Below are 27,949 nucleotides of genomic sequence, written 5' to 3' on the forward strand. Positions count from 1 at the left end.
CAATTAAAAAGTCTGGAGTAAACTATTTCAGCATTGATTTTCAACCCCACGCATCCCCATTCCTCCACTTACCTACTCTTCCCTGGGGTCCCCCACCTGGAGGTCTTAATAGTTTGTTTTCTTCAACCCCATGCACCCCCATTCCTACACTTACCTACTCTTCCCTGGGGTCCCCCACCTGGAGGTCTTAATAGCTTGTTTTATTCAACCCCATGCACCCCCATTCCTACACTTACCTACTCTCCCCTGGGGTCCCCCACCTGGAGGTCTTAATAGTTTGTTTTATTCAACCCCATGCACCCCCATTCCTACACTTACCTACTCTCCCCTGGGGTCCCCCACCTGGAGGTCTTAATAGTTTGTTTTCTTCAACCCCATGCACCCCCATTCCTACACTTACCTACTCTTCCCTGGGGTCCCCTACCTGTAGGAAGTCATTCCTCTTAATGCAAATTGTATGTAGGAACATCTTGGACAATTGTGAGAACAATATTTTTCTTATCTCTTCCGGCTGTCTGTTGAAGCACTTGGAATTGTTCACTTTTGCAACACTCAGAATGAACATTTCTGTATTTTGAGATAAACCGATGCCACACCGAGCAGGCTCAATTGACGTGAAGATATCTCCCAATGCTTCGTTGCTGTTTAAGCTTCTCGGATTGAATCCATCATTTGATGGGATTGTTTAACCACTTATTATGCTAATGGTATGCAGACCTCAGGTAAAACATTTATCCATGCTGGCCTTTATTCTTTTTTTTTTCATCTGTCTACTTTTATTTCTTCTCTCTGAACCTTTGCCCGTAAGGATTGTCTGATTTGCATTTCGTTGCATTCACGTCTCCTGCATGCTGTATGAGATGCAGATAAGGACATGCTTGCTTTAGCTCTTTGTCAACCATTTTCTCTTTCTGATGAGGCTTAAAGTCTGAAAAACCCCTCTGTTCCAAAGACTGGTGTCAATGGTAACTTTTCCAAATCTTCACAACAAATTCAATACTTTCCCTTTTAGACGTTGATCAGTGGTGCTGCCATGTGGAGATCTCTCCTCCAAAATCCGAATCGTATATTCTGAAGTCTGTGTCACAAATTATTAATGAATGCCTGTTAGGCAGTGTATTGGTACAGTGCGATGTTAACCCTTATTTGCCTATGATTTGGGCGTGGTTACTGCCGGATATAGAATCATCTATCAATTGCGAACAGCTTGTAGAGCGAGGAATTCTCTATTTAGATGGGAAATACATAAATGGGATTTCTAAATGAATATAGAAGTAGGAATGCAGAGTAATATAGGGGAAGAAGAAGAGGCAGTCATTTCCTTTTTCTTTTTTTTGGTATACAAGATCGAGGCTCGTATAAGAGCTAACATTAATTACAAAAAGACAAACTGACACATAAAACATAAGATAAAGGGAGCGGGAGACAAGATGGGGAGAGAGACGGAAGCACACAAGTACATTTGAGAGCAGGGACATCGTGAGATCTGAGGGAGGGAGAGGGCTTGGGGGAGGAGGCACGGTAAGATGGTGGGGGAGAGGGGAGGTATAAAACACATGGACACTGCTAGGACTTCCAGGAAAGAAGTCGGAATTTCAAAAAAGTGGATCTGGGGTGAATTAACGGGGGTAGAAAAGATCAAGGTTTTGGATGGGGGAAGATAAGAGATGATGGTGGACCGCTGTTTGAAAGACTTGGAGGGAGGAGTGGGATTGAAGAGAGTGGGGGAGTTTGTTCCAGAGGCAGGAGAAAAGTAGAATGAGAGAGTGAAGGTTAATAAGGCCTTGATTGTGGCAGTTTAACCATAAAAAGGGTTGCAGGCAGCTCTTGTGCGACCTGTAGGAATATTTGGGGGACAGAGCACAGACAGAGCTGGGGGAACTAGATGGGAGAGGAGTCGGTAGAAGACAGAAAGACCACCAACCTGCCTGAGGTGAGTGAGTGAGAGGCCCTTCGAGTTAGCTTCATCGCGGGGGATTATAATGATTCTGAAAGCTTTGGCTTCAACAGCGTGAAGCCGAGCTAGGTGTGAGGCAGGAGCACCGGCCCAGAGGGGAGAGCAGTATTCCATTGAGCTGCGGATGAAAGCCTTTTATGTGGTGAGGAGCTCAGGTGTGCCAAGGAACGACTTCGCACAACGGAGGATGCCCAGTCGGCGACTGGCTTTGGAGGCCAGCTTGGAAATGTGGTTTTCCCAGGAAAGATCATGGCAGATAGTGAGACCCAAAAGCTTGAGTGACAGAACTTCTTGGAGAGGATTCTTCAGAAAGTAGATGGGAGGGTGTCCAGTCGGTCTTTTCAGAGAGACATCGTAAGAGTGTGAGATTTGTCAGAATTTAAGACATGTTCCACTTGTTTGACCAGTCTGTGATTTTGTCCAGGGCTGCAGAGAGTGAGGAGGCTGCCGATCTGAGGGATGAGGAATGGAGTGGCACAGGAAAGCACAGAAAAAGCACAGGGCCCAGATCACTGCCTTGGGGAACTCCAGCCTGAACAGGAAGGGGAGATGAGAGAAGACCATTCAGGGCCACACGTTGACTACGACCAGAGAGGAAGTCAGCAAGCCATGCATAGAGATTTCCATGGATACCATAGGAGGAGAGTTTGGAGAGCAGATCGTGGTGCCAGACGGTATCGAAGGCACATGATATGTAATATGTAAGTAGCATACCTTGTCAGAGTATTGAATTTACAGCGTTTGCTTTGACTTTGAAATAAACTCAAGCTTTGAGCTTACCCGCCTGTCGATTTGGACATTTGTCGAGTGAAGAACCTTGGGGTTTTGTGACATCAAGTGAAGAACCTTCCACCAGTGAATGACTGAGCTTGGAATCAAAACTTGTAATGTTGTCATCTATTGCCACCACAATCAATTGACCCGCCCACAGTTCATCACAAACAGTTGTTCTTCATTTTTATTGCATAACCCGCTACACACTCAGACATCTGCTGATTATTGCTTTTTTTGTTTTTACCATGTTGACCTTGAAGGTTTTCTTGAATTTTGGTGAATTTCATATCTTCTGGGTCATGAAATCAAATGGCTGAACTTGACTCTATTTCGGTACAAATATGGTACCTTGGTATTGCTCTGACATTTTTTATTCCATAATTTACTGTGTTGAGTGGTAGTTTGCAGCTGTGACTATATCATACTTCTTTCATGGTCTTACACATTCAACATTTTGTTGCTCTCTTTATTCTGAGGGGAAATACAAAGTGTCTTACCCATTAATTGATGCATGAGAGCGGTTCATTGTTGACGTGGACTTTTTAATTGTAGATCGTGTAAAAATAATAGTTCATTGCTGAAATTTTGATCAATGATATTGTCTATCGCAAGCAAGTTATACGAGAAGTGACATCAACACTGCTCTAACCATGGTATGTAAAACGAACAAGCGGACATTACCCATAGGGTGATTGCGTCACTCCCTTTCCCATTCCCAGTCTATGCTTTGCGTAGCGGTTAGGGTGCCGGGTTGGGATCCTAGGATCCTGGGTTTGAATCCCGGTCGATCGCTGAATTAATTCCAGGGGGGTTGACTCAGCCTGTCGGCCTTCCGAGGTCGGAAAATTGAGTACCAGTTCACTGGTAATTCCCTGTGTGTCGCAAAAGGTGACTAACAGGGTTGGCGGCAGGAAGAGCATCCGGCTGTAAAACATTGCTTCAAAAAGGGGGCCACGGTGCCAACGGTCCCCACCCTGCGGGGAAAAATTGCCTCTAAAGGCGGTTCCTTTCCCATTCCCCTCTCCCCCTCCGCTGATATACACACACACACACACACACACACACCCTCATCCTTCCCCTCCAAACCCTAAGGCAACACCACCCACCATAAGGCATAACAACACCCACCCTCCAACGGAAGTCCTCACATTCCCTCTTGGCCATCTTTACTCTCACCCTCTTACTGTTCATAAAATTAACGGGCATTCCCACGTCTTCGAAACAGGGAACGTGTAACGCTTTCTGCACCACTGTCATGCTATTACTGACTTCACAAAAACTGGTCACAATTTTAAGAGAAAATAGTTGGAAATAATAGCAAACCTGCATAACCTCTGCAGTAAAAGCACTGCTTGAGAGAAAGAGGTCTAAGGGGTAATTCTAAAGGGTTCTAAAGGATGATTCTAAAGGATTCCTAAATTGGCGGCCTGTAGTATAGAAATTGGGGGTGGAATCAGATGAACTGTCCAACCAATGGATGGAACTTGCAGGTACGCATATAGATATGGCAGCCAACACAGTCAGGTCGTGTACGCTGTAAAACAAAGGTACTATCATAAAGTCTCTTGTGAAGGAGAATATAAAACGACCTAAAATTCACAGGAGATTGTCTGAACGGTTTGGTGATGCATGTCTTTCATGTATTTGTGTGTTTAAATGGCACAGCAAGGCCCAAAATGGCCGTTAATTGGCAAACAATCTTGAGCATTCTCACACGCAGCCACCTGCTCCAGCTCAAGCAAACATTAAATGTGTTAAATAGCTAATTTTGGAGAATTGCCACATTATTACATGTTGAATTGCAGAATAATTGGATGTCAACGTTGGAAATGTTGAAAGGATCATTCACTCTTGCTGCAAATCGAATAAGGTTCGTGCAAGTTGGGTACCGAAGGGCTCGCATTTGATGAAAAGACAACTCATGTGGTCATTCCAACAAACCAACTGAAATACCACTGGGAAGGAGCTTTGGGGAAGTGGGGGACGAAATGATTCTTTAATGCAATGAAACCTGGGTCCATCATTTCATGACATAATCGAAGCGAGCCAGCATGGAGTGGAGATATTCTACGTCCCCACCACCCAAAACAATCTAACGTTCAGCCATTAGCCGTAAAGCTGAAGGCCATCGTTTTTTTTTTTAAGGCATTAACAGTTAAATTAATATATATATTTTTCAACCTGGCAAATCCATCAATGCACAGTGACTTGTTCTGCAATGTGAGGGGAAAAGCAATACATAGACAATGAATGGCCAGGCATGCAGTCTCGGGGTGTTACGTTACTGCACGATAATGCTCACCCACACACGTCAAATGTGACCACTAAGACTCCTGCGGATATGTGTTTCCCGTGGGAAGACTCCTATAAATCATCCCAATATATTCCAGGCATATAACCTTGTGAATTTTCAACTTTTTGGATTGTTTCAAAGAATAACTATAATGCGGCATTAAGTTTAAGAATGATGATGACCTCGTAGCATGTGTCCTAAAATGGCTGCGTACTCATCCCAAGGAGTTGTACACAGATAGCGTGAAAGCACTCCCACATCTATGGGGCAAATGTGTATGTGTAGCAGGGGATAGGTGAAGTTTACCTTGAGATTGGTGAAGTTTCATCACTCTCGCTGTACTTCATGGTTTTTCAAAAATCAAAAGTCCATGTCATAATTTATACTTACTAGGGCATGCCCGTACTATATCTATATCTAAAATTATATCCCCCCCCCTCTATTTACATGAAATGGTTTGGTCCAAAGCGAACGGCTTGCGAGTACGGTGACAATCCCCCCCCCTCTATTTACATGAAATGGTTTGGTCCATTCGCAAAGCCAAAGCGAACGGCAGTTACGAATCGCAGTTACGATGAATCGCAAAGTAGTTTTAATTAGTTTTAAAACATAGTTTAACGCCAACATAGTTTGCCAACGTGAAATAAATGAATACGCTCTCAAATGTGCCGTCCGAGGCAGAGTCTGTTCGCCACGTTCGGCACACGTGATAGCTCGCTGCTCTCTGATTGGTTGAATCGTTTTTTGGACATAGCTCGGTAACTACTTGTCCGATTAATTTCAAACCTTGAAAAGGCACATCCTCGGGTCCCCAGCAATATACCTGGCAAGTTTCAAGTATATCGGACCGGTAGTTGTCGAGAAACAGCGGTCACAGACAAACACACACACACACAGACACACACACACACACACACACACACACACAGAGATTACTGGAATTATAGATAGATACCAAGTTTGTCTAAAATCCCATTAATGGTTCACAAGTTAGAACGGTAACAATTTTTACTTGACATGACCTTTGACCTCTTGACACCAAAATCCAACCAGCTCATCCTTACATCATTTTACATACCTGTAGCAAGTTTGGTTTCGATCTCTTCATCCGTTCTCGAATTACCTGTGCACATCACTTGTGCGCATCCATTACTCACTGATCCTTTTTTCTGGAATCATACTCTGATTGTCATGGTAACATTTACATTTTTAACATGACCGTTTCTCTCAACACAATCGATAGGCCTTTGGTTAAAATTGATTTATTTTTCCCTGTCACTAATTCTGACGTCATCAATACATGTATTGAAAATGCTCTACCAAGCTGGCACACCAACCATCCTTATTACTTCCGTAAATTAAATCAGTGACTTTGAATGGCAAAACCTTGTGAAGTTTCCTGCCAGTTATTCGCCATTATACATGCTGCTCTGTTAACACAGAATTGGTTATCTTGAACCTTTCATGGAAAATTTATTTTCTACTGATACCTGATTACATCCAGCGCAGCTTTAGAAAATTTTGGCAAGTGGTATCCATGGCCTCAAATTCAAATGATTGCCTGACTTATTCCTTCCACAAAACCAGCAAGTGGCCTTTATGTTACTTTTATGTTGTACTTTTTTTCGTTGACAGCTAGCATTCCTAGGGCATTCTCCTCGGTAAGTTATCTTCTACTTCTTGTCTGCATTGCACATCACAGGTTGGCAGCACATCAGTTTTCCTGACATGTGTAAGAGCTCATTCCACCGACATTGTTGGCTCGCCATCCTTTACCAGTAGCTCACAACATTGAATAAGGACAGTGGGCAGCAACCTCAAAGCCGCCACCACTAATTTTCACAAGTGGATCTGTAGCTTCACCAAGATAAAAGAAGATAGGTATCATTGGATTGCGATGACCACTGAAATCTCACTATGTCCACTGCTTTTGTGTTGCGCTCATGGGACAAAGGGATTGAACTATAGCATTAAAAGTAGAATCCGCAGCAGTTTTTGTTATGGAGATAAAAGCTTTGGCCTGGAGTTTTAATAAGTGAGATAGCTTCCTTCGGAAACCCCACATATGCAGAATGGAACAATACTAATGTAGCTCTGCAGATAAAAACTGTGGTAGGGGAGAATTGGAAGAAGTGGGACAATTCTCACTATATCAACATCTTCGGACAGGTGAGGTGCTCGCTTACATTTGAAACGTGTCTCTCACACCTGGACATCAGTCCTGACACAGACATCTGAATTGGACCAGCTCCATTATTGCGAGTCGGAATAGAAAGACTGAAGGGTCCATTTCTTCCCACTCTCCCTGAATGTTGATTTGGGGCATGTGGCGTTGAACTATGAAGTGCTGCCTCTGATGTCTGTGCATGCTGCTTGAGGAGTCCCTCGATGAAGGAAATTGTGTTTGTGAAACTTTGGGACAAAAAAAAAAACCTTGACTTGATTGTCTTTATTATATTCTCCTATCGTGTGTCTGTGTGTGTGTCTGTTTTCGATATAAAATTAACGCCATAACAACTACGTAAATCTTAAGGATGATGCGTTCAAATTTTATTTATAATGTTTTCACTGGTAGTTATGAAGCACATGTGGGATCTTCATTAAAATGACAGTTATTCCACTTGAGTGATTGCACGATACAGTGTTAAGCCAATTATACATGTGAGGTAATGTAGAATGCGTACGGTAATTGTAAGATAACATGTCGATGCACATACAATATGTGATAATGTTTATGTTTTATAATGTACTATAGTGTAGCAGCATAGCAAACCTGTTGTGCATTTTGTGATACAAGCACCAAATTTGGCACAAATGTACATTAATATGTTGCGAACATTTTCAGATATTGGGCCACTTGAAATTCCGTAATTTTTTTTTTCAAATTTTTTCAAATTTCGTAATTTCAAATTTTTCGGGTGACACCGTCACAATTTCGGTCTTCGAGGCCGGCCGATATAGTGGGGCGGCTTAGCCCAAATATTCAAAAGAATTGTGCATTTTGTGATACAAGCACCAAATTTGGCACAAATGTACATTAATATGTTGCGAACATTGTGTGGTCAGCAATGAAGACGAGAGTCTGAATTACATGTATGCAAAAGACCTTGTGAACCAGTGAAGCAAATACACGGGTAAGCATGAATTAAATCTAGGGCATGATATAATTTCCATGATGTTTACCTCTACACTCAATGGTGGAAGGAGGTAATGTTTTGATCCCAGCTTGTCTGTATGTCTGTTTGTCTGTTAGTCCACAAAATTCCAGACAAAGCTTGTAGTAGTGGTAGTTGTAGTGGTAGTGGTGATAACAGAAATTGTTATATAGAACTGAACTTATATTATTATTATATGCAGAAAATAACTTCATTTCTATATGCCCTGCAGTGGACAGGTTAATTGGTTTATGCACTGAAGGGGTCACCCTGGTGTGCACTGCTGTGTTCTGCCTCACTGAGTTGTTCAGGTATGATGTACTCAGCACAAGCTTCCGGTCGGCCCGGAGGTGGGGGTGCGGGGCCTGTCACGGAACGTCAAAACAAACGGCCTGCCGGGGCCGCCCAAAAGTCGGGCGTGAGGGGCGCGTCCACTAATGGAACGCCTCTCGCTTCCCAGATCGAGGGCCACGTGGTCAGGAGAACCTCGTCCCTTCCGGTCACACTTTGCCTATCGGCCGGCCTCGAAGACCGAAATTGTGACGGTGTCACCCGAAAAATTTGAAATTACGAAATTTGAAAAAATTTGAAAAAAAAAATTACGGAATTTCAAGTGGCCCAATATCTGAAAATGTTCGCAACATATTAATGTACATTTGTGCCAAATTTGGTGCTTGTATCACAAAATGCACAATTCTTTTGAATATTTGGGCTAAGCCGCCCCACTACTAGCAGAAGTACCCGGCATTGCCGGGCGGGGGAGGGGAGGGGAGGGGAGGGGAACGGGGGGGAGGGGAGGGGAACGGGGGGGAGGGGAGGGGAGGGGAACGGGGGGGGAGGGGGGGGAACGGGGGGGAGGGGAGGGGAGGGGAATGGGGGGAGGGGAGGGGCGGGGAATGGGGGGAGGGGAGGGGCGGGGAATGGGGGGAGGGGAGGGGAGGGGAACGGGGGGGAGGGGAGAAGAGTGGGAGGGGGAGGAGGGGAGGGGGAGAGGGGAGAAGAGGGGGGGATGGGGAGGGTGAGGGATGGGAGGGGGGAGGGGTGGAATTGGGGAGGGGGTGGGAGGGGGAGGGGTGGAAGGGGGGAGGGGGTGGGAGGGGGTGGGAGGGGGGAGAGGGGTGGGAGGGGGGAGAGGGGGGGATGGGGGAGGGGAGGAGGGGAGGAGGGAGGGGAGGGGAGAGGGGAGAGGGGGAAAGGGGGGAGGGGATGGGGAGGGTGAGGGACGCCCTCCAGTACCGGCGTTGCCGGGCGGGGGAAGGGAGACCCGTACATTCCCAACCCGTACATTCGCCCTCTCGACTCAAGCTCACTCGGACAAAAGCCTCGCACAAATTACACCGTGAAGGCCCAATGGCCATGTCTATGCCACAAATCAAGTACGTGAGCCTCTCCGTTTAGGAGTCTATCGGTAACATTACACACACACACACACACGCACACACAAACTGTGTTTTATATATATAGATTGTTATAATTGGGTTTGTCAGATAATACATGAAGCCTCTAGTAATGTAGATGTAGGTAAACATCAAATGTATAGGAGTGTAAAGTGATCATCAGTAAACCCATGACCAACGCATATAGGTTAGGTTCCTGGAAAATGAGCGTTTGGAAAAACCATGTTGTGGAAGCTTAAGACCTTGTAAGATAAATGGGATAGAGGAACTCAGCTGGGAACGTAATGGAGCTAGAACAGCACTCTTCAACCTCCCAACATCAACCAATATGCTTCCGCCAACATTATTACACATTCTACATACTTATAACAACTTTGATTTAAATCCATTCAACTTTTTTCAAGTATCACATTTTTAACTGACATCTGACCTTTGACCTTTGACGCCAAAATCTAATCAGTTCAGCTTTCCATCACAATATATACTTATACCAAGTTTTGTCAAACTCCCATCACTGGTTCACAAGTTAGTGCAGTAACAGAATTTTTACCTAATGGGACCTCTTACCTTTGACCTATTGACAACATAATCTAATCCGTTTGTCTTTACCTCATTATACATACTTATATCAAGTTTGACTTAGTTCCCTTGAGCTGTTCTTACGTTAGCGAGGTAAAGAAAACCTATTCCAAACTCTGACCTCTGACCTTTGACCTCTTGATGCCGAAATCGAATCGGTTCATCTTTGCATCATAATATATACTTTTTTTTTTTCTTTTTTTTTTTCTTTTTTTTGTATACTGAATCGAGGCTCGTGAAAGAGCTAACATTTACTTCACAAACAAATCAACCAGACAAACAAAATATATAAAAAGCGGGAGCGGAAAACAAGATGGGGAGAGAAGGTGAAGCACACAAACACAACATTTGAGAGCAGGGAGATGTGTGGAAGGGAGAGGGCTTGGGGGGAGGAGGCATGGGAAGGGGGGGGGGGTGGAGGGAGAAGTATAAAACACAAGGACACCAATGACTTCCAGGACAGAAGTTGGTATTTCAAAAAAGTGGAATTGGGGTGAAATTAGCGGGGGTAGAAAAGATCAAGGTTTTGGATGGGGGAAGATAAGAGATGGTGGTGAACAGCTGTTTTAAAGACCTGGAGGGTGGAGTGGGATTGAAGAGAGTGAGGGAGTTTGTTCCAGAGGCGGGAGAAAAGAGGAATGAAGGAGTGAAGGTGAGCAGAGAGTCTTGATTTTGGCAGTTTGACCATAAGAGGGTTGCAGGCAGATCTTGTGCGACCTGTAGGAATATTTGCGGGACAGAGCCCAGAGAGAGCTGGGGGGGCAAGGCCAGAGAGGAGTCGGTAGAAGATGGAAAGACCACCAACCTGCCTGCGGTGAGTGAGTGAGAGGCCCTTGGAGTTAGCTTCATCGCGGGAGATTCCAATGATTCTGAATGCTTTGGTTTCAACAGCGTGAAGACGAGCTAGGTGTGAGGCAGGAGCACCAGCCCAGAGGGGAGAGCAGTATTCCATTGAGCTGCGGATGAAAGCCTTGTATGTGGTGAGGAGCTCAGGTGTGCCAAGGAAGGACTTCGCACGACGGAGGATGCCCAGTCGGCGACTGGCTTTGGAGGCCAGATTTGAAATGTGGTTTTCCCAGGAAACTTGTACCAAGTTTGGTCAAAATTCCATTACTAATTCACAAGTTAGCACGGTGACGTAATTTTTACATGGCATGACCTTTGACCCATTGACCCAAAAATCTAATCAGTTCATCATTGCATCATTATACATACCTGTAGCAAGTTTGGCTTAGATCCCTTCAGCTGTTCTTAAGTTATCGTGGTAACGAAAATCTATCATGGATGGACGGACGGACACAAACTAATCTAAAATCACGATTTTCTCTGCTAATGTCATAATCTTACGGGATTTCTTCACTCCACTACCACTTGGAGAGGTTTAACGTTTCAGTGCCTTTCTGTATCCCCTCCCCCCCCCCCCCCGCCTTCCCATGCCTCCTCCCCCCAAGCCCTCTCCCTCCCACAGATCTTCCGATGTCCCTGTTCTCTGCTGTTGTATTTGTGTGCTTCCCTCTCTATTGCATGTTTTGTGTGTCCGTTTGCTTTTTTGCGATTGCGTTTGGAAAAGAAGCGTCACATCTATTCCCACGTGTATAAACAAATCCGCATTGTGAAGACCCGCGTTGGACGAGGGTTTACTGTACTTCATTGCCATATTGACGGAGTATTTGGACATATTTGGCTTGTTGATTTTTGCCATGTTTGGAGTTGTTCTCCGCTGTAAGTGTTGAAACTTCGAGGAAAAAAAGGGCCAGCAGATAATCCAAACAGTTGAAAATTAATCAGTCATTTACAAATCACTCAAGTCAGTAAAGTATGAAGAAAACGGTAGTAATCTAAGATTCCTATTTCAAGGGTTGACATTTAAACATAGTTAAGTGTTGGTGTTGTAGAATTTTGTAACTTGGAACATCCTTTAAATGCTGATTTTATGCACAAGATTTTATGACTTTTAAAATATTATTATTTTTACCCTCCACAGAGGAGAGGGTATTACATTTGAGTCCGTTTGTTACTTGGCAAAAATTTTTTTCCGGTTTGTGTGTGTGTGTGTGTGTGTGTGTTTGTGTGTGTTTGTTTGTCTGTCCGCTCATTTATACTTGCCTACAGGTAACAATTTGAAACCGATCTCCACGAAACTTCACCAAATGGTAGAGTTCGTGGTCCGACAAAATCGTATATATTTTTGAGGTCAGAAGGTCAAAAGGTCAACATAGGCCAAAGGTCAACCACTTTTTTCAAATTTCTAAATTCCTCAATTTTCATCCGATTGACTTGAAATTTGAATAGGATATACATATCGGCTAACTGAATTCAACCACCAACTATTTTTGAGATCAGCATAGGCCAAAAGGTCAACATAGGCCAAAGGGCAATAACTTTTTTTCAAATTTCTAAAATCCTCAATTTACATCCGATTGACTGGAGATTTGAATAGGATTTACATATCGGCTTACTGAATTCAACCACCAACTATTTTTGACATCAGCGTCGGCCAAAATCTCAACGTAGGCCAAAGGTCAACCACCTTTTTCAAATTTCTAAATGTCTCAATTTTCATCCGATTGACTTGAAATTTGAATCGGATTTACATATCCGCGAACTGAATTCAACCACCAATTATTTAAAAGGTCAAAAGGATGCTCTACTGAGTGCCATTCTGCTTTGTTATCTTTTGCCAAGTGTCACTCTATGAGTAATTTTTCATCTGTCTGTTTGTTTGTCTGTCTGTTTGTCTGCACAGAGTAAATATTATTTTCTCTACAACCGTTGGTCCAACTGACAGGAACCTTTCACCATAGGTGCACCTCCTCTTGTATAATTTTAATAACTAGCAACGGTACCCACCCTATGGGTGGGGCTTCAATTGGGAGGCCCAAATGAAAAGGCAAGATATCAGAAATTGAAGGCTTTTTTTCTTTTAAACGATTCATATAAACATCCGTTGAATCATATCACCCGCAAATCATCAAAATCTAAACAGTACATGGTGCCAATTTTGAAAAAAAGATTGAATTCTGTAAAACCGAAGCGGCCGCTACACATCTTTCTCAGTCGCACGTTTATGTGTGAAGAATGCGCGCCGAATCTGTAACACAGAAGCGGCCGCTACACCTATTTCTCAGTCGCTTTGCACACGCTGCCGTGTTTCTTCGGAGCCGCACGTTTATATCGGAAGAGTTCGTCAGGAGTCGATCTACTCTCTCCTGGTACGTAGAATAAACAGTATTTGTAGAATTTCAACAAAAGCCACATCACTGTTCATATCGGTAAATATTATTCCATCGTGTTTGGAAAAACTGGAAAATTGGAAAATTGGAAAACTTTGAAAAATTGGAAAAACAATATACTATTTTACTCCCAGGGGTCTCAGGAATACCCACCCAAAATATCGTTGCGATCGGTTGAGCCGTTTTTGTGGTACCTTCGAACGGACGAATGGATATTTGGTGAATTATAGTAAGATGATGACGTCACATGTCACATAGTACGGGCGCCATCTTGGAAAAACCGAAAAATTTGCACTTCTATATCTCCGAAAGTGCTGTGTAGAAAAAATTGAGACATGGCTCATTTTAAAGAACTCTCCATGGGGAATAAAATATGTTAATGATGATATCATAGGTGCCTCCATTATGACGTCATATTTCGAAAAGTACAAAACTTCATCCGATCAAGGTGAAATTTATTGAGCGTCATCAAGGGATAAATTGGTGGAGAAAAAAAAAATGACCATCGATCATGTGGTTCGGCCGCCATATTTGATTTAACACAAATGCCTTAAAACCACTAAAAGCACATCCTGGCGAGGGTCTGCAATCTCTGATTGCTCTTTCTTGTTGTGTTTAGTATTCTTGGCTTCATACTTTTCATATTAATTCATATTATCATATTTCATATTTTCATATTTTTCATATTTTCATATTTCATATTTTCATATTTTCATATTTTCATAGCAGCCATTTGGCCTGCTGAGTTATTTTCTTAACTACTCTCTGTTTCCTCATGCACTGATTAGAGTCAGACTCTAATCCTGTTATTTTATACTTAATAAACACCTTCTGCTTATCCTTAATTACACTGTGTACCTCCCTGCTCGACCACCCTGGTCTCTTTCTGCATCGACCTTAATACATTGCTGGAATATGCCTACTCTCTGCATAGTACACATTTGCTCCTTGAAGGTTGTCCACTTATCCAATGCAGTCCACGCACACATTAACTTTACCCAACCCAAAGCTCCCAAATCACTTCTCAAACCCTCAAAGGTTGTCCTCCTAAAATCTAACAACCTGAAACCACTATCCCAAACTCACATCTCAACAATAAAGTAGCGCTTACTATATGTGGCTGCTTATCCCCAGATGCTCTCCCAAAACCAGCTCCTCCATCATATTGAGATCGCTAGTCAAAAAGAGGTCCAAATGAATTACTGTCCTCCAGTTGGATTGCTCACTAAACCATGTTTAACTGACAGCAACTATGTCATACCCCTCACCATTCATCCTCACTACCAGCTCTTCCATCCTTCCATTCAAGCTCCTCGCATTCGTGTACAACATCTTCAATCTTTCCCTTTCATTAACCACCCACTGCTTCCCAACCCACCCATCTCATCTTCAATTTATATTCTAAAATAAGGCTTAATTTATCTCACAACAACCGCTGTGAATCTCACTGCCCCTTTCTATTAAGCACCATGCCACCTAACCGCGCACTCACTATGACCAAGTAGGGATCCCCACATATTCACAAACCCAAACCCCTCCTTCCCACACCACCCTCCAACCACTGGTTCACATCCATCGCTCTACTACGTAAATCTGTGCTGACTCCCACCATTGGTAGAATCCCTGAAAAAATCCCTTCACACCAAAAATCCTTGAAATGCTCCTCCAAAAACTCGTACAGTATCTCCTCCTCAATGGTTCCGAACAGACCATCCCCACATCATTAACCCCACTCATGCACCACCACCAATGTTACTGGCCCACAACGTGACAAAACATTATCCAATATTCCATCAATATCCTCCACCCCACTGCTCTAAAACAACACAAAACTCTTTTCTTGGATCTTTGAGACAATATAGAGAGTCCACATATTCAATAACCTCATGCCCAACAAAAACGATCTTCCTGGTTTCCCTCCCCTTCCTATACGACCCCCAAAATCACGCGCACATGCAGCACCACCGCCATCACTCCGAACACCGACTGTAGCAACAGCAACCACAAAGTCATCACCCCCGTTTGAACCGCCACAACCATCGCACCCCAACACACACAGCCCACCACCCAATCTTCACCCACACTCTCATCCCTTAAACTTAAAGGGACACAATCATGAATTTATTTGAAGAAATATGTTTTAGACTTTAGAGAATGTTATCCCTGAACCATCAGCACAAAAACAATTTTTGGGGGAGAATAATAAGCCGGATAATCGTGTTTTGAAATAAGACTATTTTCACTTCTGTTATGCAAATGAGCTATTTTCATTGATTAATGTGACATGGGGGGAAAAACTCATTGATGGGCTTGTACGTCTGAGTTTCATCACAAGTTATTCTTGGGTGCCAAGATGCCGATGTGCCAAGTTTTTAACTGTTCCAATCATCAATAAATTCACCCACAGAACTCAGAAGTCATCTTTTTGCATCCCTGACTCACCAAAAAATCGTCAACAATCGTGTGCTTTGTGGTTGAAAACCTAGAAACAACCAAATTCAACATCAAAACGTATGTCCATTCAAAATATCATGTTGTTTGCGAAGACCACTTCAAACGGTCAGTGTCTATATTTGATCAACAGACACTACCTGGGAAACAAGCCTTCAAAATTACCGAAACACGACGCCGCAGCGACAATTACGGCAAGAGTTATGTGTCGATTTGAAGCCACGTCCAAGCCAGGCCCATGTGAGCCAAGCTCAAACATAGTCCTCAAGTAATTATCTATATTACTAGAATGCTAGCAGAGCTTACCTGTCACTTCACTGATGGACCAATTAGTCATCCTGTTTGCCAAAAATTGCTATATTGGTTCACTGCGACTGTATTGAGTCCATAGATCATCATAAACTCGACCAGCAAATGTGAATATTTACCTCCACTACCAAAGGTGGATGGAGGTTATGGAAAGGTGGATGGAGTCGCCACAAAGTACAGGGACCCTCGAAGGTTTTTTGAGCAAAGCTGCTGTCTTGTTAGACCCTCTGGATCCCTTTTTGGAATTTATGATATTGAGGGGATGCAACTTGTCATCAAAATAAATGATCGAATCAGTTTGTGATGGCGCAGCCAAAGCCCTCTTCCATTTTTCCCAGCATGATATCTCCCTAGAGTGCCGAAAACTGCGCACTAATGTCGTGCGTCCTACAAATGCAGAACTTAGAACGCAGAACAGTACCTGATGCAAGATGGTGGCCTCCCTGCCCGAGGTGTTATTACCTAGTCTCAGGTATGGGACGTGCTGGGCATGTTCCTCCCACACACAGCAGAACACAAAGGGGGTAGCTCTGGGCTCCGACACATAAAACCACACACTAATTAATTGGTCCAATCACAGGCTATAATGCAGAGGTACAACGTTTCACAACAGAGTGATCTTCATCTGGGACTATGCAGGCAACGTGTGCGACATGTTAAACATCCCTAGAGATGTTGTTGTAGTTGTTCGTGCATAGCAAGTGGCTGTGGATCTGCATCAGTTCTTGCAGGGATGTAGCGGTACCACCGGTGCTGCGACCCTATAGGTTGGAGCAGGAATTTGTAATTTGTTTAGGGTGCCGATGACAGCTCGCCTACTCTTTGCAAAGGACACCGTGGGGTCTTTACCATCCACAAACTAATACAGGCAGAAGGGACACCCAGTTTAAGGTCCATCCCGGGGACGGCACACGTATTGATGTGTCACCCTGCCTGCAAAAAAACCAGGATGATCGTTTATACCTGGAGCTGAGATTCAGTCTGAGGCTTGACAGCTAAGAGGGGCGTGTGCATACTACTTCCAGGCTTACCTGCCAGTCCCACCTTCGCAGAAATGAGGGTGGAAAGCAAGGTGTAGTAAGGAAGGACGACCAATTTGGAGGGATGTCACGTGTTCATGAATAGACTGTGAAATCCATGTCATATCGTCGATGATCAGTTCCTATTTATGTGGCCAATCAACTCAATCCAGTTGGTTCTCTTTTGTCCGTAGCTCCTTCCTTATGCTTGCTCTTTGTGTGTTATTCCTTCCCCATGTCTCTCTCTCTCTCTCTCTCTCTCCCTCTCTCTCTCTCACCCCCTGCAGGCCGTTTGCGTTGGGCATGGCGTCATGGCAGCTGTGAGCAACTGCTCTGTGTTGTAGTGAGTTCTTTGTGAGTTTTCCTCCTCTCCTGCCCTCCCCTGCCCCCCCCTCCCTCTCCTTTCCATCCTGTGTACTTTGGCATTTTGTTTTCATCCTTTCTACACCTTTGTCTTCAAGAGAGAGAGGTTTGAGAGCGGACCCATTTTGGGTGCGGCCTACCGGCTTCGATGACGCTTTGTAAGCCTTTTTGTGCTTATAATGCACGTTTATTATTTATTCTAGTTTGATTTATTTCGGTTTGGTACCTACTTGTCCGGTTCGGACAAGTGGGGGGGTGTTAATTCGCTGGGATGGCGAATACACGCTCTCGGTTAGAGGCGTTCGACAACTTAACAAGGAAGCATGCATTGGTGTGTGTTCCACCCGAAGGAACTTCCACTGAGGACATTGTTTTGTCGGTGGGGAAAATAATCGGTTGTGAGAATGTACGAGCAGCGTCGAGAATGAATCAAAAAGTTGTTGTATTTGTGTCCGATGAAAAATTCGTTCACAATGTTGTTAGTGCGGGTTTAACCACAGAGACAGGTCTCTTTGTCTTGGCGTCGCCTATGGACACTCCGTCGATGAGGGTCGTCATATCTAACGTACCCCCATTTATAACCTGCAACCAGCTGATGTCCGTTTTGTCCCGATAGGGAACAGCTGTGTCGAAAATCACAATGATTCCGCTCCGGTCTCAGGATGAACGTGTTAAACACGTGATGAGCTTCAGACGGCAGGTGTATATGGTGCTTCCGGATCGAGGCGATGACACGGGGTTAAACATCACGTTCAAGGTAAAGGTGAACAACCATGAGTACCAGATGTATGCGTCATCGGCCTCATTAACATGCTTTCATTGCGGAGCTTTTGGCCATGTGAAAAGGTTTTGTCCAAAGGTATCGTGTGTACGGTGCGGTGAAGCAGGTCATAGTGACGCTGATTGTAAAAGAGATAACACCCCGGTCTCTAACGTACAAAACAAGGTAAACCGAAATACCCGAACGAAATACCCGAATCCTGTTCGTCTTAGTGAAAACGACAACACCGCTGATTCGGTAAATAATGAAATAATCCCAGATAACCCACCTGTTGTGGCAGATGCTACGTGCAGTGAGGAGATGGAAGAAAATCCCATTGTGGTGACAAAAAAACGAAGAGCACCTGGTGCTTGTAACTCCAACATTACTTTGAAAAAGGTAGTGTTGGATAAAGAGAGTGTGGGTGCAGACGCCCTGGAACGTCTTTCTCAGGTGTCCACAAGCTGTATTGACACCAGGGAGAAGAAACCTGAATTAATTAATTCTGAAACATTATCGGGCAGCACCGAAAACTTGGGAGAAAAAGTAGATGGTGAGACTAAAGATGATGGTGAGCTCATTAGTGAGCCGCCACCTTCACTACCTGCTGAGACCGAGCGGATTGGGAATGTCTCAGCCCCAAGCTCCTCTTTACCACTGCAAGATCTAAATCATGACACTGGTTCGTCAACTGAGCCAGTGAACATCTCCCTGCAGGAGGGTGAAGCCGAGATTTCAGCTCCTGCTGAATGTCCCGGGTACCAGAGTGAAGATGACTCTACCATAGAACATTCCAGCAAATCTTCGGACTTGGCTGGAATCAAAATGGGGACTGTGCAGACTGATATATGTGACCCGGGCGGAGCTGTTTCTGATTTGTCAGATTCAGAGGATGAAGTTGAGATGACTGAGTTGTCTCAATCTTCATCGTATCAGTCATCCATAGCCCCTCAACTTGTTATTTCTTTTCTGAATGACACCTACCGCCACCGAAATGTGATTGTAAAAGATCATTTTCCTGATTTAATTTCATTCATCCAGGCTGCAAAGGACATAATTAGGAGGCCGGATGAATTTCATTTAACAAGGTCGCTGTTTCATCGGCTTAGAAAGGCTGTTACAAAAGCAGGGAGCGAGATTTCCCAACAACCGCTCACGCCTTTTGATAATCCATGAAAAAAATCACCTTTGGAACCTTAAATATGAATGGCGGAGGTGCAAGCCAAAACCGCCAGGTTCAGGTGAAAAGTTTATTTGAGCGCAAGAAAATTGATGTACTCTTACTCCAGGAAACCCATATAATTCAAAATGGGGAGTACGACTGGTGTCGCCTCTTTAAAGGACAATGTTTTTTTTAGTAACATGTCTTCTTCTTCTGCTGGTGTAGCCTTTTTACTCAGACCAGGCCTAGTACCTGAGTCATGCCTCTTCCAGGAGGTGATTAAAGGCCGGTTTATTTCATTGGAACTGGTCATTAATAATTTTCGGTTTACACTATTCAACGTTTATGCACCAAGTGAGAGTGTGGAACGAAGAGCTTTCTTTTCATCCTTAATTCGACACATGCAGTCGATAGATCTCAATAATTGTATTTGCATGGGGGGTGACTTTAATTGCACCTTTAAACCCAGTATAGACCGAAATACAGCAGAACATCATCCCGAAGGTAGTACTGATTTGTTAAATTATTTTTCGGCAGTGGGTGTGCTAGATGCATGGAGACTGCATTACCCCCAACAAATCTGAGTATACTTGGGGACGATGTGCCAATGGGAGAATGACCTTCGCTAGACTTGACCGTTGGTACATAAACTCACAGTTCAGGAATGCGGTTATCTCTCCAAATCATTTTCCATCTTTGTTTTCTGATCATCATTTAGTTACCATGGGCCTCTTTTTCCCTCAACCCTTACGAAAAAGTGCATACTGGAAATTCAATACCAGTCTTCTCGAAGATGCTTTGTTTAAAGACGCCTTCCGTGCTTTTTGGGTCATCCAACTTTCAAGAAAGCCCTCTTTCTCTTCTTTAGCATTATGGTGGGATAACACAAAAGCTCAGATTAGAGTGTTTTGTCAGCAGTTTGTTTCAAATGAAACTGACGTAAAAAATATAACAATGGCTTGTTTAGAAGCTGATATTATACGGTTAGAGTGTAAACTGGCTAAAGATAATATCAGAAGAGACCACAGGTTATTGGTTGAAAAGAAGGCTCAACTGAGAGAGCTGATTCAGGAGAAAGCAGCAGGCCTGTTAATTAGATTAAGAATAAACAATTTAAAGGTATCAGACACCCCGAGCAAATCTTTCTTCCAAATGGATTTTGTAAATAAGTCACCCAAAACCCTTTTCTCTGTACAAGACTTTAAGGGAAACATGGTTGCCAACCCTGGAGATGTAAGGTTGTGCATTAGAGTTTTTTTCAAAAGTTTATGCAAAACAAAATGTTTGTGAGCAAACCATGGAATTTTTAACTTCTCACCTTTCACCCCTAACTGAGCCTCAGTGCCTGGGCCTGGATTCAACAATTACTTTGCCTGAGCTAACGCAGGCCCTAAGTGAAATGGACTCGGGGAAAGCTCCTGGGATTGACGGCCTACCGGCAGAATTTTTCTTGGCTTTTTGGGACCTTTTGGGCCCTGAATTATTGAATGTCCTGGAATCATCCTTGGTGCTTGGAGAACTCCCACTAAGCTTCAGAAGAGCAGTGGTGTCGCTGATTCCAAAGACTGGGGATCTACGACAGATAAAGAATTGGCGGCCGGTCTCGTTATTATGTACGGACTACAAAATATTGTCAAAAGTGTTGGCCAGTCGGTTGAAGACGGTAATCGGTGATCTAGTCCACCATGATCATAATTACTGCATCCCAAACAGATCTATTTATGATAATATTTTTTTGATTAGAGATTTCATGGAATGTGATTGCTTGGAAAAAGATTTTGGGATAATATTCCTTGATTTGGAAAGGGCTTTTGACAGTGTGGATCATGTTTTTTTGTATCGTGTGCTAGAAGCATGTGGCTTTGGTGTCAATTTTAGGGCCTATGTGACTTTGTTGTACAACAATATATTTAGTTTATTTAAAATAAATAACGAACTCAGCTCTCCGGTACAGGTCCAAAGAGGGGTGAGACAAGGATGCCCGGTTTCTGGGTTATTATTTTCCTTGGTAATGGAATCACTCCTAATTTTATTTAGGAAAAATATTTCAGGAGTGACTGTATCCCCTGGGAGTCCTTCAGTAGTTGTATCGGCTTATGCAGATGATGTCTGTGTGGTTGTTAAGAAGGAGAGTGATATCCCAGCACTTGTTGAATGTTTAAATCTTTTTTGCCTCGCTTCTTCTTTGAAGTGTAACTGGGACAAGAGTAAGGCCTTATGGATTCCCTGTCTCAAGAACATTCCACCTGGAAGAGTGCTGGTACCACCTGTGCATCTACCAACAAAGTTAAAATGGGTGGAAGACGGAGTCAAATACCTTGGGGTTTTCCTGGGATCTCCACATTACGTCCTCAAAAATTGGGATGGGATTGTTGAGCATGTCAAAAAAAGACTGTGACTGTGGAAACGAGCTCTGCCCCACCTTTCCTACAAAGGCAGGGTTCTAGTGGTTAATAATTTGGTGGCTTCTTCCCTGTGGCATAGGTTTATCTGCCTTCAGCCGCCAGAGGCACTACTAAAGGCAGTGCAGAGGCTACTCGTGGATTTTTTTTGGAGTGGTCACCATTGGTTACTACCAAATGTCATATGTAGCCCCTTGTCTGAAGGTGGCCAGGGACTGATCGACATAAAAAGTCGTATCATGGCTTTTCGGCTGTGTACCATACAGCAGTTGCTGTACAAGGAACGACTGCCAAGCCGACTTCTGGCCTATCACGTGCTGCGAAAAGCAAGCGGGCTCGGATACGGCCTTGAACTTTTCTTAGTCCAACTCCAACATGTCGACACATCTCATCTACCATCATTCTATCAAAGCCTTCTGAATGCCTGGCAAAGCCTTTCGACTAGTCGCCAGCAAGAAACCTATGCTACAAGCATGTTTGTGGAAGAACACCTTTTTTACAACCCGCTGTTTCCCGCAATACCAAGAAGCCGAGACTTTTATCAACACTTTATTACAGCGGGCATAATCAAAGTGTTGGACCTCCGCCATGATTCTGGTTGGGGGTGGAAGACGGTGCAAGAGATAGCTGATATGACTGGAATATGGTCAAACAGAATAATCGGAAGAGTCCTAAAGGAAATAGTAAAGAAAAGCTTCCAACTTGGACTAAGATGGACCCAGGAAGTTTTGGTGACATCCAATGACTGGCATTTTCCTGGTTTATTGGTACAGCCTAGTCACGGAGACTTGCCCCCAATTAGTGAGGGACAAAACATTTTTCAGAATTGCAGTAGTAAAGACCTGTATCGGTTATGCACTGCAGTTCTGCTTGGGAACTCACCGTTAAATGGAGTGGCCAGGTGGAAAGGGCTAATGCCGGAAGGACTCCCATCTGAGCCTGCATGGGAATCAATATACAGTAAGCTGGTAAGCAAAAGGACAGGTGATCTCCAGTGGCGAATGATACACTGGATCATTCCATCTAATAAATTAGTGAGTCATTTTGCGCCCACATCTACGTGTTGCCCGTTCTGTGTTTACACAGAGGATGTGTTCCATGCATACGTTGATTGTGCAAGGCTTGTGCCTTTATTTCAATGGCTGAACTACATGGCTGGAAAAATGAAGATCACTTTTTCTCTGCGATCATTTATTTTTGGCTTCAATGATATGAAAGAACATGTACATATGTTGTTTTTGTTTTTAGTGGCCACGGTGAAAATGGCAATTTATTTATCGAGGAAGGGAAAACTGAAAGGAAAGCTGATTGGGCAATGTGATGTCTTGTTCTTTTTTAATGCCTTGATATCTGCAAGACTCAAACTTGAATTTTGTGTTTCTGAAAGAAAGAAATGTATTGATGAGTTTATGAACATCTGGTGTTTTGATTGGATCTGCATGGTGCAGGAGAATGAATTAATAATATATTTGTAGGTTTGTTTGGATTGAATCAGTGTGTGGTCGGTTTTTCTGTTGTTGTTTTTCTTTTCTAGTTCATTGTACTGTTTTGATTTCCTGTCATTATCTCTTTTTCTTTTCTGTATTTTTGATTATTGTGCCTGTACTGAATAGTATCTTCACCGACTGGCTTGTATTTTTATATTTTTGTTATAAAAAGTCTAAAAAAGTCAAAAGTCTTTCTCTCTCTCTCTCTCTCTCTCTCTCTCTCTCACTCTCACTCTCACTCTCACTCTCACTCTCACTCTCACTCTCTCACTCTCGCACTCTCGCACTCTCGCACTCTCGCACTCTCGCACTCTCGCACTCTCTCACTCTCTCACTCTCTCACTCTCTCACTCTCTCACTCTCTCACTCGTGTCTATGTCACCCTTATGTCATTTAACGCTCCCATGAGCCTAGCTCACTGGGAGAGGTTTAGAGAACGGAAAGTAGGTTGGGAGTAAAGTCGTGGGAGGGATGAGAGAATTAGAATCAAACAGTGGCTGTTGGGGGTGTTGTGGTTAAAGAGTGGTTGCAGTGAGGGGTCAAAAATCTGTTATGTTTGCGTACATCATCATCGTCATTGCAAATAATTCCATATTGATTTGAGATCATCGGTAAGTCTTGTCACCCTTGTCAATGAACCTGCTCGAACACGAGTTTATGTCTATCCAGATGACACAAATATGTGGATTTTATTATTTTTACAGGATGTTTTGTTATGGGAAGTTTTTCATTGATGTTTTTCATTACAGAATGTAGGGGGTCGGATGTGCCACTCACATTTAACCGTTTTTGGGAACATAATTACTGATTGACCTAAACGATTCATATTCATTTGTGATACTTAACAGTTTTTTCTCAGATTAAGTAAAGCCTTCAAGAATGCATGACTAGTGTCTCAAAGATCGGAGTGTAATTGGTGCCTGAATACCCTAAAGAATACCTTTTAAGGCCTGTCTCTTACTCTGTCGCTTCTGGCTGTGCTGGAAATGCAGAGGAAAATGTAATTTTAAAAGATATTCCTCATTTGTATCGATACTAAAACCAAACGAGCGCATTGAGGTTTTCCCTCTTTAGGCATCAGGTATTACATTGTAGGCCTCAGTGACACCGCATCGATTTGAGGACACATTGGGCTTATTGCCTGCCACCGTGCCAGTGTTATGAAGCCATTCTGAAAATCTACAGCCTTCAGCATCTTTGTAAAATGTTTGAAACAGCAGAAGTCTTTGGATTGGAAGTGAGGATCTGTCCAAAAGGGAGTTTCGACACATTCGGTTATTCCCGCCGATGGAGCACAACCAATTTTCTGGCAGAAATGAAAATATCAAGTTTTTTTATTTGTGTATCCCTTGGTGTTTTTTGAAAATAGTAGGACATTTTGCATGGTAACTGGGGAAATTTCATGATCATACATCATGGTCTGCATCATTACTTGCCCCTGATAACATAATCACCCTCTCTGTGATATTGGATTTTGGTGAATGATGCTGAGAGATCTTTGGCTCAAAACTGTAGAATCACACCTGTCTGTTTGTTTGTCTGTTTGTCTGTGAGCAGGATACTTCAAAAAGTTGGGACTGATTCGGATGAAATTTGGTGGACAGGTTGGGTGTGTGACAAGGATGAATTGACAGGTTGAGTGTGTGACAATTCAAAAAGTTGTGAACGAGTTATGACAAAACAAGGTGGATGAGTTGGTTAGGTGACAATAACAAGCCAATTAGATTTTGGTTAACATCTGGATTCAGAACCGAACTATCTATCTATCTATCTATCTATCTATCTATCTATCTATCTATCTATCTATCTATCTATCTAGGCACTCTTCAGCCTGGTGGAGGTAAGCACTCTACTGAGTGCCAATCTCATTTTGTAAATGCTTTGTCCTTAGAAAGCAAATTCTCAAAGTGCTTTACACAGCTTACCAGGCTTTTGTGGGAAGCTCCATGGAGTATGGCTCCCAATTTGGGCTGGTGCCCTGCTTCCCACCTAACTCCTTTTGAGGGGATCTTAAACAAGGCTTTTCACACTGTGATAATCTCAAGGCAGGAGGTAGATTCCCAAGGACTGTCAATCTCCCACCGGTGACAGGTTGGTGGGCTCTCTGTTTTATATAAGATTAACAGGAGTACCCGGCGTTGCCCGGTGATGTTCTAATTCTGTGGGCATTTTGAAGAAATCAATTTGCTATTTTTTTTTTGTAGGTGCCGACAACACTCCCCTACCTACGCCCAATAAGGAAAATTTATATTTAATATGATATTACACACACGTGGATAATTTAATATTACCTTTCATATAGGCGCAGACACTATAAAGCGATTTTTTTTTTAAATCCAAAAACAAACTTTTTTCCCAATATTTAATTATTATAAAACACTTATAAAACATTAATAAAACACTCACAAGCACTCACTGATGAATCTCTGAAAGTTTGACGAACATCCTTTCAGCCATCTCTGAGAAAAATGGTGACACACAGATCAGACAGACAGACAAACAGCTCTCTTATAGTATAGATAACACGTGGTCTTGCTCCTCAAGCCTCTGCTACCTCTGTCCATGCACCACCCTCTCACCAATACTCTTTGGTAGATTGTGAGCCTGTTGTCTTTTATTATTCAGTTCCTCTATAATCCTGGACCCTTGCATGAAGAACGTTCCATTTGTCTTCATCGTGGTGCAAAGACCTACAAGGTGATCCCGGTTGTTAGACTGCAGACTAACAGGCATGTTCTAGTAGGCATGTAAGGTGTGATTAGATCAGAAATTTAGGCAGGAATCAATTTGTATTTGTCTTTAATAAGCAATATGTTAAAATCTATGAATTAGCATACTGAGAGGTAGTGAGGATTTATTTTTGTATACATGGTAGAAGCTCTTGGAGGACGTAGAGCAGAGCAGAATGAAATGGAACAAATCCCAATGATTTTGAGGGCCTTGCTTTCCACCACTATCAAGAAGCGCAAGGTGTGATGCAGGGGCGCAACCCAAAGGGGAGAGCAGTACTCCTTCAGACTGCAGATAAAACCATGTATGCTATCAACAGGTCAGATTGGCAAAGGAAAGACCTCGCACAATGAAGGATACCCAGTTGACGGCTGGCTTTGGAGGCCATCTTGGAAATATAGTCTGCCGAAGAAAGAGTATGGCCGATGGTGAGGCCCAGAGCTCACCATCAGCTTGTTTGGGAAGTATATGGAGGGATTGCCTGATGGGCCTTTCAAAGAGACAGGGTGAATGGTGTGGGATTGAATTCATAGGTGTGGGATTTGAATTTCATAGGTGTGGGATTTGTCAGGTTTGAAAGACATATTCCAAGTGTTGTAACAGCTCCTGATTCTATGAAGGTCTGCAGAGAGGGAAGAGGCTGTGGCTGGCCTGTTTGAAGGATGAAAGATGTCACGGAAGAGGGTGGCTGCCACATTCTGGGTAAGTTGCAAGGACTTGAGAGAAAAGGCAAACGTGTCTTCTGTCTTTTATAGAAGTCAAAATACTGTACATGATTTAACCAAGAATAATCCTGCACCAGTAAAACTTGGTGCAACTGTTCATCATTTCTAAGTCATTTCCAGCCACTGTCACACATTCCCAGCGGTGGGTGAACAGCGATAACTGAAAAATAATCAGTCATGTTTTGTCTCTGAAACCTTCTGGAAAGGGAAAACTTCTTGATTCACAATTATTTCCTTTAAAAAATACAATTGGGGATGTGAGTATAAAGTTATAGGATGAAAATCTAGCTCTTCCACGAGCCCAGATCGTGGATTAAAAAAAAAACCTTAAAGCAAATACTACAGACACAAAAAGAGTTAAAGACAGGAGACGTGTGTAAGGTGTCTCAATGGGTTTGCTGGTTCGTCTTCGGGTCTGTCCACATATTGTGTAAGACAAAGGAGGGTAGGTGAGTGGTTCCAATGTCATTAGTGTTTCATCCTGCGTTATGTAATCTCTAAAAATATTTGGTGCACCTTTTGCTGTATCATAGGCAATTGAGGCAGGCAGGTGTATAATTAGTTTTAATAGTTTCATCTTTATCCCATCTCTGAGGCTCACTTTGGGCTTCAGCTCTTGCTTCGCTAACACATAATTATAATAATAATAATAATAACAAGAAGGAAAAGACATAAAATGTCATAGCCCCTGTGGTTTTAGTAATTTTGCTGTATGGAATTAAAGGCCGTCTGCCGGCCATCCAATTAAAGGTCGTTTCAGAGAAAGGAATTTTTAAAATACCGGCTTTCAAGCTAATATGGCTGCCACACCACATGACCTATGATCTTTAAAAATGTACACTCTGCACATGTATGGGTAGGGGATCACGTTTGTGAAGTTTCGTATTGATCGGATAAGGTTCGTTTTTCTATCCAAGATGGCTGCCAAACCACGTGACCTATGACATCATCATTTTCAAACGATATGCAAAAGTGGTGTTACATGATATTTGTAAAATTTCGCATCAATAGGGTGAGTGGTTTCAGAGATATAATTATTTAATATTCCCCTTCAATACAATATGGCTGCCACCCCATGTGACCAATGATGTCATCAATGTAATATTTCAATACAAATGGGTCATAGATCATGTGCATGCAATTTCAGATTTTT

This window comes from Myxine glutinosa, chromosome 2 (genome assembly GCF_964187855.1).
Source record: "Myxine glutinosa chromosome 2, kmMyxGlut1.1, whole genome shotgun sequence".
NCBI lineage: Eukaryota > Metazoa > Chordata > Myxini > Myxiniformes > Myxinidae > Myxine > Myxine glutinosa.